Source organism: Oncorhynchus mykiss, chromosome 23 (genome assembly GCF_013265735.2).
Source record: "Oncorhynchus mykiss isolate Arlee chromosome 23, USDA_OmykA_1.1, whole genome shotgun sequence".
In the NCBI taxonomy this organism is placed as follows: Eukaryota; Metazoa; Chordata; class Actinopteri; order Salmoniformes; family Salmonidae; genus Oncorhynchus; species Oncorhynchus mykiss.
The window spans coordinates 27,366,709-27,380,152 of record NC_048587.1 but is presented as its reverse complement, the minus strand read 5'-3'; positions in this window follow the sequence as shown (position 1 = coordinate 27,380,152).

Sequence of the window (13,444 nt, the reverse complement as noted above, 5' to 3'; positions counted from 1 at the left end):
ATGATGCACGACTGCTATATTTTGGGGGAACTAATTTGTTGATGGTACTGTCTGTATACAGTACATGGTCCAACAGCAGAACCTCAATTATTATTCCAAACGTTGAGTTAGCTAACCTAATTTCTCTATTTTCTTTCTGAATTAAAAGCTCTCAGATTTCTCACTAGATTAAAATGTCATGACCTTCTGAAACTTCGCTTCAAACGCATGATCGTCAAATGGGATTTGAGAGCCAACGAGTGGAAAAAAAAACATGTACTGTCATCCCTCTGAAAACCGTTCAGAGTTTGTGTGAGAGAGTGGTTGTGTGAGTGTGTGAGTGAGAGAAATTCTCCAATCCCTTATTTCCATGATTACATGTATTTTTTGCAAATTTTATATACACCCTACACTCTGATAACACATTAAGGTAGCAGAAGCCTGCTATCTATACTGTAGCAGTTTATATCCCAAAATGTGCACAAAACCTGAGACCAGTGAGCGCGCGCACCTTTACTGAGGGCGGGAGGAAAGTATGACAGCTGGCTTCAGCGTCGAAGCTGGGTGAGGGCTGAAAACAGGTAGCCTATTTATTTAAATGAATATAAAGATAGACCTACAACATTTCCAAAGCCTTGTACTTCTGCTATCGCACCGGTCAAACGGTCGTTTTATGAAACAAACATTTTGCACCACTTATTATCGTACACGTTGAGATTAGAGGTGTCGCCAAGCCATTGAGTTCCAGGTGACTTCGGCGCGCTCCGCAAAATCGAGTAAAAATTGATGTTTTTGAAATGATACAAAATCATGCATTTCTTCTGGGAATTCGGCCGAACTGTAATGTAGGATTTAATTTTCATCGAAAACGTTTGTTTTCTGGTGGACATTTCAGTTACTTCACGGCTCGTCCACGTGGATACATTGATTCTCTGCATGAGATAATTTGACTTTATCGTTACATTGTAGCCTATCGGTGTTGAGAGCGCGTAATACTCCGCTGTAGTTTGCGTTTATCTTCGCCACACTGCAACCTGGGGATATTTAAAATGTTCTTTACATTAGGCCTATTGCAATAGTTGAATTGGAACCACATTTCAACGTTAATATAATTAACAACATGAATAGGTTAGTAGGCTTTGAGAAAAGGCAGTTTAAATCCTCTTTCTGCCAATTTTGTTAGTATTTCCACTTATTGTTAACATTCTAAAGAAAACTGTTCTTATATAGAGAAACAAACTTGGTGATAACAAAATGATTACTTCAACTTCAGGACAGTAGCCACTTCCTTCATCTGACAATTATCTTCTTTGGAATGTGGACCCAGTAAACATTTAACTCTGCCCTTCCAGGTAAGAGTCAATATCACACTTTTTCTAATCACTATGCTAATTCAAAATCCTACCATATTGTACCTCAAATGAATCTGTTTACACTGTTGTAATTTTCTTTATCCATGGTTTTCTGCGCATGTCTCCTGTCATATGGAAAGAGGAGATACTGTATATAGACATAATATTAACATGATAACAACAATAACATGTCAGTAAGTCATTATTAAAGGTTAGCCCTTAAGACCTTCTGTAGAAGAGTAAATCATATAAAGTACAATACATGGGCAACTTGTCAATGAGGTTACATTTGCCATTTACTCAAAGACATATGATATTTTCTGAAATGTCCATAGTATCAAAACTTGAGTCAATGCAATGGCTCATATGGTTGTTCTCCTGTCTCTCTTGACTGTTGTGTTTAGTCACTATTTTTGACTTGCGCTGTTAGAGCTCAGAGCTTAAAAATGTAACTGTACCCTGCAATTACATCTGCGACCCTGCGCATTTGACTATTAAACTCATCTAATATAATCTATTCAGACAGTCTGCTGGGTCTAGCCATGATTCACAACTCACGTCGACCTACTATGCTCTCATCCGTCAACCGAGCATCCTATGGCCAATAGTAAAATCGCTCTCTCTCCCTACTGCTCACCAGCCACGCAGAAGACGCACCATGTTTTATGCAACGTTATAACCCTGGGGGTGTGACTCAAAACATCTCCTGGAAAAGTTATTTTACCATGAATGTTTATGTTATGCTTAGATATTTATGTAATAGTGCTATAAAAAGAACCGAGGGATTTATGTAATTTGTCAGTTCATTGATGGATAAATAAGAGTATTTCATTCAAGCTTTTGAATTAGTTTATAGTGTGAGTTTCACAATTATAGGGTTATAAGTGTCTTGAATTTTGGTTCACATTTGTATAAGAGAGCACCAAATACACATGATCCCGATACACAATCTACCAAGACCTGTTATTCTCGATTGACACTTGACACTGTCTGCCAAGTGAAATAGATAACCGAGACAGTGCTAAGCTGCCTGTATCATCACCTCATATATACTAGTGAGCTGGACATATATTGATGCTCTGGTGGATGTTTTCTCTTCCACTTCCACATATCTCCGTGTGTGTTCCCCTGGCACCTGTTTGTGTAGGCCCCATCCTGCTTCTGCGTTGGCTATGTTGTGTTTACGACCACACTACCCCACAACAGCTGACTGTCTCCACTGAGGGTCTGCCCATGTAGGACCCCCCCCAACCTGTAGTATTAGGGTCTCTCTCATTGGGTGTGTCTGTTTGTGTGTGTCTGTGTATATATGTGCATGCATTTCTCATACCCACAGTCTTTCATTGGCAGTGTGTGAAACCGTATCACATACCAGTCAGATCCAGTAATCGTGGTGTCCTTGAAAACTGTCTAGTTGAGCAGATAAGATATCAATATTAGAGTCAAGAGTTTACTTGAATTTACAAGTAACCTGATATTTTGAATGTGAGTTAGCAATGAATAACAGAGCAGTTTAATGTTGGTCTCATCTCCTTTATTGCCAGATTGTCCTGACAGTGTAATCTCATGTCTGTTGTTTTTCATTGTATTGTGGTTTAGCAATGTGTTATAACATTTCTATATCAATTTAATGTCTGACTGCAGAGAGGCCTTGGGTAGCAGGGCTCAATGGAAGACCGGGTGTGTGTCTGTGTGCGTAGCGTACATGTATGTGTTTGTTTCACTTTCTAGGACTAGTGAACAATCAATGCCAGAGTGGCTCACAAATCACACTCTGTAATGATACAACCCAGAAGAGCTGGTTGTGATGTGGGTTTGATATGACTTAGACAGTGGTCTGATCTGTTTCTCCCTTTATCCACACTCTAACTATGAGGCCGATCATTACAGCTTTATTTAGCCATGCTTATTAATCGTATCTGACCATTGGGCTGTGTTTCGCAGTCCGGTGGAAGGTGTGTGTGCCACTGTTCTGAATCTTTCATTCACATTATTAGCAACATGTAATCCCATATTTGTTTAACATAAATTCGTAATATACAGACTGTCTGAATGTACAATTGGACTTTCCACTAGCCAAAAGCAACACTGTGGCATGGATGTGAGGGGCTTGTGTGCACTCAAGTGTGATGGGTACGATTATGCAACTCTGATTGGGAGCTCCGGGTGTGGAGAGTGTTTTTAATCTTAAGATGTTTAAGAGCCTCATTGTATTTGTTACCTAGGGGTTACTAATACTGGCAGACAGGTGTGTTGTATGAATGGGAATGTATGATATTTACACAGTGTATGTGTATTCTGAGGATAGACACGGGGCATCAGCATGACGTGTCCCACCTCAAGTCAAATTTTTCCTGGCATGTGGACTGGCTGCCATCTTGGCTCTAATGTGTTTGGATGACAAGCAGCATACAGTGCATTCAGAAAGTATTCACACCCCTTGACCTTTCCACATTTTGTTGTGTTACAACATACATTTGAAATTTATTAAATTGAGATGTGTTGTCACTGGCCTACACACAATACCCCGTAATGTGAAAGTAGATTTTTGTGGGGAATTTTTACAAATTAATAAAAAATGAAAAGCTGAAGGTCTTGAGTCAATAACTATTCAACCCATTTGTTATGGCAAGCCAAAAATAGTTCAGGAGTACAAATGTGTTTAACAAGTCACATGATAACTTGCATGTGCAATAATCGTGTTTAGCATGATTTTTGAATGACTACCTCATCACTGTACCCCACACATACAATTTTCTATAAGGTCTCTCAGTCAGGCAGTGAATTCAAACTCAGATTCAACCACAAAGACCAAGGAGGTTCTCCAATGCCTCGCAAAGAAAGGAACCTTGGTAAAAAAAAAAAGCAGACACTTACAGGGGTTAATGGTTATAGGAGAAAACTGTGGATGGATCAACAACATTGTAGTTATTCCACAATACTAGCCTAATTGACAGAGTGAAAAGGAAACCTGTACATAATAACAATATTTAAAAACATGCGTTCTATTCTGCTTATGGACTGCTGCACTCTAAACTGGTGTTTTTTTAGTGTGTGTGTCTGTGAACCATGTCCCATATGGCAGAATTATTCTGCAAGATCTTTAGTAAGCTGGCTTTGGTTTTGTGCACTGTAAACTGCTCAGTCATTCCAATTCCAAACATAACAATTCCACCTACTGTAAACTGCTGATATCCTGTCGTGGAAATTTCCTCTATTTACCAAATCATGAGCGCAAACCACACACAAGTCAGAGTTAGTTATCAAAGTTAATCTTTAATTATATGAGCTTTATCACAACCCTGTGACTCTCAGATAAATTCAGTGTCTCTCAATGAATTCTCTGAGAGCCCCCTCTCATTGCAGCTGAGTTCCTTTAATAGCAAAAAACACTCAGTCAGACAGCATAGACATAATAAATCGTTCAGCTTTGTCTCCTTACTCAAACCCCAGAACCATAAACCAATCCTCCATATCAACAGGCATATATCAAATTGTCATTTAGATACAACCAACTCTAAATACAACCAATCCTATCTTGACAATATCACAGAGACACACTGACTGGCACACAGACATTGTGGAGCCAAGAGATACACGCTTGACCTCTCCCCTCTCTCTAGCCCAAACAACTTAGTCTTGACATAGAACAGACACTGCAAACCCTGCCACAGTATTATACAAAAATATAATTCTTGATGAGAAGTAATTTACAAACATATGATGAATATAAAACATCTTACATATGTTACCAACAAATTCTGATTATTCCACGACAATCCTCAAGGAGTTTGTTTCGGATATGCCAAGCACTCTATCAGATGGGATCTAACCTAACACTAACAATGTGGTCTTGAACACTTTGATATCACTTCTTTATGAGACAGTGACATTTGAAACCAGTGCTGTCCTGTTCACAGCCCAACAGTATGCCCCTCTTTCCTCCTGGCTATAGACATGGAAATTAAATTCAAACACACCATTTGCATAGTCGGTTCTTCTAGCCTCTAACTTAAGTGGAACATCCGCCTGCATGTTATCAGATAAGGACAACACGTCTATAGATAAGGATATATACATATTGCTGCTCTTTCCTTGACAGACTGACCAGGTGAATCCAGGTGAAAGCTATGATACCTTATTGATGTCACCTGTAAATCCACTTCAATAATTTTTAAGCCTTGAGAAAATTGAGACATGAATTGTATATGTGTGGCATTCAGAGGGTGAATGGGAAAGACAAAAATATTTAAGTACCTTTGAACAGGGTATGGTAGTAAGTGCCAGCGCACCGGTTTGAATGTGTCAAGAACTGCAACGCTGCTTGGTTTTTCATGCTCAACAGTTTCCTGTGTATCAAGAATGGTCCAACACCCAAAGGACATCCAGCCAACTTGACACAACTGTGGGAAGCATTGGAGTCAACATGGGCCAGCATCACCGTGGAGCGCTTTTGACACCTTGTAGTCCATGCTCCGACGAATTGATGCTGTTCTAGGGGAAAAAGAGGGTATAACTCAATATTAGGAAGGTGTTCCTAATGTTTTGTGTATAGAGGAAGTTAATGCTGTGCTGCAGTCAGAGGGGTTGAATCCGTCAGGAGAGAGAGCTATTAAAAGACTAGCCCTACTATTTTAAACACATCGTGGACTAAGGAGCTTTAAGGTACAGTGCCTTGCGAAAGTATTCGGCCCCCTTGAACTTTGCGACCTTTTGCCACATTTCAGGCTTCAAACATAAAGATATAAAACTGTATTTTTTTGTGAAGAATCAACAACAAGTGGGACACAATCATGAAGTGGAACGACATTTATTGGATATTTCAAACTTTTTTAACAAATCAAAAACTGAAAAATTGGGCGTGCAAAATTATTCAGCCCCCTTAAGTTAATACTTTGTAGCGCCACCTTTTGCTGCGATTACAGCTGTAAGTCGCTTGGGGTATGTCTCTATCAGTTTTGCACATCGAGAGACTGACATTTTTTTCCCATTCCTCCTTGCAAAACAGCTCGAGCTCAGTGAGGTTTGATGGAGAGCATTTGTGAACAGCAGTTTTCAGTTCTTTCCACAGATTCTCGATTGGATTCAGGTCTGGACTTTGACTTGGCCATTCTAACACCTGGATATGTTTATTTTTGAACCATTCCATTGTAGATTTTGCTTTATGTTTTGGATCATTGTCTTGTTGGAAGACAAATCTCCGTCCCAGTCTCAGGTCTTTTGCAGACTCCATCAGGTATTCTTCCAGAATGGTCCTGTATTTGGCTCCATCCATCTTCCCATCAATTTTAACCATCTTCCCTGTCCCTGCTGAAGAAAAGCAGGCCCAAACCATGATGCTGCCACCACCATGTTTGACAGTGGGGATGGTGTGTTCAGGGTGATGAGCTGTGTTGCTTTTACGCCAAACATAACGTTTTGCATTGTTGCCAAAAACTTCAATTTTGGTTTCATCTGACCAGAGCACCTTCTTCCACATGTTTGGTGTGTCTCCCAGGTGGCTTGTGGCAAACTTTAAACAACACTTTTTATGGATATCTTTAAGAAATGGCTTTCTTCTTTCCACTCTTCCATAAAGGCCAGATTTGTGCAATATACGACTGATTGTTGTCCTATAGACAGAGTCTCCCACCTCAGCTGTAGATCTCTGCAGTTCATCCAGAGTGATCATGGGCCTCTTGGATGCATCTCTGATCAGTCTTCTCCTTGTATGAGCTGAAAGTTTAGAGGGACGGCCAGGTCTTGGTAGATTTGCAGTGGTCTGATACTCCTTCCATTTCAATATTATCGCTTGCACAGTGCTCCTTGGGATGTTTAAAGCTTGGGAAATGTTTTTGTATCCAAATCCGGCTTTAAACTTCTTCACAACAGTATCTCGGACCTGCCTGGTGTGTTCCTTGTTCTTCATGATGCTCTCTGCGCTTTTGACAAACCTCTGAGACTATCACAGTGCAGGTGCATTTATACGGAGACTTGATTACACACAGGTGGATTGTATTTATTATCATTAGTCATTTAGGTCAACATTGGATCATTCAGAGATCCTCACTGAACTTCTGGAGAGAGTTTGCTGCACTGAAAGTAAAGGGGCTGAATAATTTTGCACGCCCAATGTTTCAGCTTTTGATTTGTTAAAAAAGTTTGAAATATCCAATAAATGTCGTTCCACTTCATGATTGTGTCCCACATGTTGTTGATTCTTCACAAAAAAATACAGTTTTATATCTTTATGTTTGAAGCCTGAAATGTAACAAAAGGTCGCAAAGTTCAAGGGGGCCGAATACTTTCGCAAGGCACTGTATGTATTGAATCCAACTGCATTATTTTTACTTAACCTTCATTTTATTAGGGAGTCATACTAAGACCAAGGTCTCTTTTACAGATGAGCTCTGAACAAAAATATTAACACAATATGTAAAGTGTTGGTCCCATGTTTCATGAGCAGAAATTAAAGATCCCAAATGCACAAAACGCTTATTTTTAAAATTTGTTTTGCACAAATTTGTTTACATCCCTGTTAGTTAGCATTTCTCCATCCACTTGACAGGTGTGGCATATGAATAAGTGCAATTGGCATGTTGACTGCAGGAATGTCCACCAGAGCTGTTGCTAGATGATTGAATGTTAATTTCTCTGCTATAAGCTGCCTCTAACGTCGTTTTAGAAAATTTGGCAGTACCTCCAACCTCCCTCACAACCACAGACCACGTGTTACCACACCAGCCCAGGACCTCCACATCTGGCTTCTTCACCTGCGGGATAGTCTGAGACCAGCTACCCAGAAAGCTGGTGAATCTGAGGACTATTTCAGTCTGTAATAAAGCCCAATTTGCTGGGCCTGGGTCCCCATTGCTTTGCCACAGTCATGTGAAATCCATAGATTTGGGCCTAATTTATTTATTTAAATTGACTGATTTCCTTATGTACTGTCCTCCATATGCGTTACTGTGCATAACATATGTCTGGTGCATGCTGTCTGACAGTAGTGCCAGCCCTTACAGTTGCTGATTTTTGCCGCTGTAGTGATGTTGAAGAGACAAGTGATGTGGACGAGGTGAGTGATTGCACGAGTCAGCAACTTCCACATGGAGAATATTGAAAAGCGTAAGGATCCAAGCTGCTTGTGTGAAGTTGTTTTCTTCAGTGTGGACACTTGGGGGTGAACGTCAGCATCTGAGGAGGGGTTGATGAGCTCAAAAGCGTCCCTTTCAAGACAGAGACTGGCATGTCAGAAACGCTGGGCCAGAGAACCAGGTTGTGTCTGAGAGGTGACCTGCAGGGATGAATCTCGTTGCATGATCTGCAGTGTTATGATATGTAGGTACATAGCACCACTGTTCTGGACTGGTAGATCTCCTTATCCGATGGACTCGATTGCTGAAATAGATGTAGAAACAACGGGTCTCATTGTATATGTAGACTAACACCTCCTCTGTGTCTGTGTGGAAGGTTGTATCATCAAGCTCAATGTCTATTTCTGAGATGATGAGCTCGGCCAACTCATCTGCCAAGACTGCTGCGCAGAGTTCCAACCTTCGAATCGTGTGTTCTGGGTGTGGCGTCAGTTTTGCTTTACCCATAACAAAGCCCATGTGACTCAATCCTTTGACGTCTGTCACTTTGAGGTAGGCAACTGCCACTATTGCCTTCGGGGATGCATCCGAGAATATGCATAGGTCTCTTCATCACGCTTCTGAAGGTGAGAACTTAGTGTAGGCCCTAGGGTTATGGAGGTTACACAGCTCTTTCAAAGACTCTCTCCATGCAACCCATGGCTCCACCATTTCTTGAGGCAGGGGGAGTGTCATTCGCCGTTGGCCATTGTGAGCTCCCTGAAAATAGACTTGCCTTGAATGGTGACAGGGGCCACAAATCCCAGTGGGTTGTACAGACTGTTGATAGCACTCCTCGGCGTGTGAAGGACTTCTCATCTTCAGCTACCTTGAAGGTGAAAGTGTTGGTCCTGAGGTCCCAGTTGAGACCAAAGCTGCGCTGCATAGGCAGAGTGTCTGACCCTATGTCGAAATCTTTGAGGTTGTTTGCGTGATCTTGAGATGGAAATGCTTCCATTACCTCCTTCTTGTTCGAGGCAATCTTGTGTAACCTCAGATTAGAGTTCGCGAGAATCTCTTGTCTTCTCTTGAGCAGCGTGACTGCATCATGGACTGTAGGAAATTACTTTAAGCCATCATCAACATAGAAGTCACGTTCCACAAACTGTCTGACATCAGGATTGTAATCTGGTTCTCCTTGTTGAACAGACTGTCTGAGGCCGTAGATGGCCACTGCTGGAGAGGGACTTTTGCCGAAGACATGGACTGTCATGCGGTAGTCGATAATGTCTTTGGACAAGTCGTTGTCCTGGAACCACAGAAATTTCAGGAAGTTACGGTCTTCTTCTTTCACCAGGAAACAGTGGAACATTTGTTGAATATCTGCTGTCACAGCGACAGATTCCTTACGGAAACGAGTAAGCACCCCAAGGAGTGTGTTGTTGAGATCGGGCCCAGTCATGAGAACATCATTGAGGGACACTCCATCTTATTGGGCACTAGAGTCAAAAACCGCACGGATTTGACCAGGCTTCTTTGGGTGATAGACACCAAATGTAGGTAGGTACCACCGTTCTTCTTCTTCTTTCAGGGGCGGAGCCTCTTCAGCATGACCATTCTCAAAAATCTTCTCCATGAAAGGGACAAAGTGGTCTTTCATCTCGGGCTTCCTAAGGAAGTTGCATCTGAGGGAGGAGAATAGTTTCAGCACTAAAGGTCTATTGTTAGGGAGACGACGTCCTGGTGACTCAAATGGTAATGTTGCTGTTGCTTTCGTCCTTCCTGATCCCTTCCTTCATGATTTTCAGAAATGAGCTGTCCTCGATGGAGAACTCCACTTTATTGTCATCTCTAGTTTGCTGGAACACATTGCAGCCAAAGTGAACTTCCTCTTTGTCGCAAGGAATACTTTTGTAGCAGCATAATGCAGGTTGATCGGGAGCTTGGGCCTTCCGGAATCTTTCTTTCACCAAGAAGAGGTTGGCACGTGGCTTGAAGAGAGTAGGGCATCCTTTCTCCAAAGTGTTTGTGTAAAAGGTACTCACGGAGAGAGGCTTGTGAATGCTCCCCATGTAGACATTGCATATTATGACCCATCCGAGCTCAAGCTTCTGGGCGTATGGTGAGTCATGGGGCCCATTAACTTGCTTGCGCACCTTATGGACTGATAATGTTTCTTACAAGAAGGAGCATGATGGGAGCCTTCGGTTCGATTTCTGGGATGAGGTGAGCAAGGCGTTTCAGGTGAGTATAGTGGAGCGCTGTCTCTGGAGTTAGGATCTCAGATCGGTTGTTCGGGATGTCATTACACTCGATGAGAGTTGGCAGCGGAAGACTGACTTGCCCATCCATTGATTCTACCTGGTTGGCTCTTCTTGGCTCTTCTTCCTACTGTCTCCATCACTCCAGCGCAGGTCGTAACGGAGTAGGGAGAGCTGGGGCCTTGTACCCTGAAGATATCGAAGAACTCAGAATGAACCAATGATCTGTTGCTTTGCTCATCGAGGATAGCATAGAATTTCACTGCTCTATCTCAGCAGCCTGTTGGGTAGATTTTGACAAGGCATATCTTAGAGCAAGACCTGTGGGGATCCCACCGCAGGAGGTGTGAGGTCTTCCTCCCCACAGTGCTCTGTAGGAATGTCAGATTTTTTGACCCAGGGGGGTAGTCTTGGATGAAGGGCGGTATTATGACTCTCGCTCTCACATTCTGCGCAGCTAACGCTTGACTTGCAGTTCTTGGCAATGTGAAAAGATGATGAACAACATCTAAAGCATATGCCATTCTCTTTCAGGAAAGCCTTGCGTTGGACCAGTGGTTTCTCACAGAAGGCTTCCGTAAGGGGTGAGGCTTCTTGTGGATAGGGCACTGCCGTTCAGAGTTGTCAGCTTTCTTGATAGGCTTGTCTGAGTTGGAGATGGTGGGGGATACCTCTGTTTTGTGAACTGAGACTTCTCTCTGTCTGCTTTGCTTCCAGGGAACTTTGTCTGCTTTAGCAGGAACATCGGCAACAAGGTTGAAACTCGGTTCGGTCCTGATTCTGGCTTGCTGGATGACGAAGTCAACAAAGAAGGCAAAAGGAGGGAACGGAACATGGTAATGTTGCTTGTAGTTGGAACCAATGGAGATCCATTTCTCTTGTAACCCGAAGGGCAGTTTTTGGATTATAGGGTTAACACCTCGAGCTGTATCGAGAAAAGCTAGGCCTGTGAGGTCTCCTTTGGCCTTGGCAGACCGAAGCTCCATAAGCAAGTCGCGCAACTCTCTCAGCTTTGGGAAATCCTTGTTGGAGATCTTGTGAAATCCATCTATTTGTTTGGTGAGCGCACTCTCTGTCACCTCTGGTGAACCGTAGCATTCCCAAACCAACCTCAGACCTTGTTCTGGACGGTTTGCATGAACGGCTTGGAATTGTTGTATATGTTCAGCAGACTCCCTTCCAAGCCACTTAACCTACAGTGAATAAATTGATCTTCTAGCTAAGTCTAAGCCTCTGATGGCGTTGTGAAAGGACTGCCAAGCCCTATAGCTATCCAGTTGGTCAACAAATTGGGGTAGAACCGTGGTGATGAGCCCGTGACGAGCAAAGTACCTCACAAATTCGGTAAAGTTTAGGTTCTCACTTTGGGGGTCTTCACATGTGCTCTTGTAATGTGTAGCAGGTGGATGACTTCAGTCATTGTGCATACCTATTTGGGTCCAGCTGCTGTTCTGTCCTTCTTGAAGGGAACAGTGTATGCTAGGGATGAGGTGAAACTGCTGGACTGGCCTCCGGATTAGGGAAGCGGCGGTCTACATCAGTAGTGGTGTCAACAGGAGGAGAACTGATCTCAGACTTGAGACATTGTAATAGGGAGGCTGGCTCTGCAGGCTCTGGCCTGGTATATCCCTGTCTTGTCTCTTCATCAGAGGACGGCTCCGCTCCTGTTATTGGCTTGGGTGTGTCGTAGGATTTAGCTTGCTCCATGAGATACTCCTTAGTTCGCTGTGTGGGTGGAGTCGAGCTTGAGTCGGCAGTTACTTTTCAGCAGCCTCAGTTTCTAGAGCAGCGGCCCCTAGAGCCTCAGTTTCAGCCGCTTCCTTTTCCTCTTCCAGCACATCCATTGATGCTTCTAATTGTGCTTTTTCTATTTTCATTCTCCTTTCTTTCTCCACAAAGGAGAGGTGAGTTTATGCAGCTTCTGCTTTTGCCCTTGCTGTGGCTGCTGCGGCTCCTGTAGGTGAGCTGCTTGAATGGTAGGATGAGGCTGAGGCTTGTGTCCTGGTCTTGAGGGTGGATGCCTGCTCCTCGGCCATTGTGTGTTGGATGTTGTCTGTACACTGCCGTAATTGTCATAGGCCTCTCTTGGCGTTGTGACGGGTTAGCAGTGTCTGTTGCTTGATCCAACTTGTGGTCCTGTCCACTAGAGAGCTGTCATTTCACTGTACTGTCCTCCGTATACGCTACTGTGCATATTTTGGCAGCAAGATAAATGCCTTCACATCAATAATCCTCAAAGCATGACCTCCGTGTTCACAAGATTTATTGAGTTTAAACAGCGCGAAACTGAAACACTAAGACAATAATGTTTGCATAAGACAATGTAATCTGTCCTAAAATAGAAACTAGACATAAACGTAACCTGATATTTTGCTCACACTGACAACAAGCAAAAGCTAGGCTAATATACTGTAGCAATTAAGCTAGTGCTGTCCATCTATTCCACAAAGTTAACATACACATCCAAATTCCACAAATAATGCTCTGAAAGGAAAGATATATGCAAAAGGAATGAAAATACTCCCTGACTTCCTAAGGCATACAACGTAAAGAATGGTTGAAGATTGTAAGCAGACAAATGAAACAGATCAACTCCAGATCAACACTAGGGGGAGCCAAATTCATGGTAAGTAATATAGGTAAGTATTACAATTAAAACATAACACCTTATATGAATTGTAACTCAGTAAAATTGTTGACATAAATACACACATCAAAATATAAATACACAAGCAAAAAATATATAATTAATCAGTAATAACGTCCTTAATCAGCTTTCTGAATTGCCCTAGAGGCACCA